Genomic DNA, 661 nt, shown 5'->3' with positions numbered 1-661 from the left:
GCGTAAAAAGGCATCACGAATTTCCAGAAAACATACCGATTTAAACACAACGAGCTGATGAAAAGCAGAACTTGTGTCCTTCGAGCCGGATTTGAACCCGCGACCTAAGGATGCCCGGGCTTCACCACTACAGCCCTCCGCTCTACCAGCTGAGCTATCGAAGGCAGGTCTGAGACACACCGCGGCCAGACTGTCTGAATCAAGCACTTCATGACAATGAATTAAAATGCATCCATTCAAACCGTAAACCAACTGCTACATGCGAGAAGCGTCTTAAATGTCATGTTTCAATTGCTGAATGCATTCTAATATATTTATAGCGGAGTGCAGCTCACGGGTAAAGCAGTCAGCTGTTTATAGCTCCTGGATAATAAGCACTTTGAGAAGTGAGCGGCATTTTAAACTAGCGGGTCAGGCTGCCCAGCTCACGGCCAGAGCGGAGGGCCGGTGCCTTGCGGTGCTGGTCGGGTCCAGACCCAACTCTGGCTTTCCCAGGCTAGAGTTCATGTGGAAATCACAAGCTTGGAAGAGCGCTGATCAGCGGCATTGTAAACACTAACATTGTGCTCATATTTTGTAGAAAGGCAGCAGAGCGAAAGAGAGGGGTGGGCAGCTGGTGTCCCAGGGGGTGTGTTGCGTGTGTGGGTAGGGAGTGGGACAC

At 50.5% G+C, this 661-nt stretch overlaps 1 non-coding gene across 1 annotated transcript; it reads right to left on the bottom strand.

Moving 5' to 3' along the window:
* Window positions 1–76: 76 nt before the first annotated feature.
* Window positions 77–164, bottom strand: trnay-gua. The gene is given in 2 exon segments: window positions 77–112; window positions 128–164. It is a non-coding gene; the product is annotated as a tRNA-Tyr (tRNA).
* Between the last annotated feature and the right edge of the window lie 497 nt (window positions 165–661).

The sequence above is a fragment of the Polyodon spathula genome, unplaced genomic scaffold, assembly GCF_017654505.1.
Source record: "Polyodon spathula isolate WHYD16114869_AA unplaced genomic scaffold, ASM1765450v1 scaffolds_2768, whole genome shotgun sequence".
Lineage (NCBI taxonomy): Eukaryota > Metazoa > Chordata > Actinopteri > Acipenseriformes > Polyodontidae > Polyodon > Polyodon spathula.
Note: the sequence above shows the minus strand (reverse complement) of the source record. Positions and strands in the feature narration are given on the sequence as shown.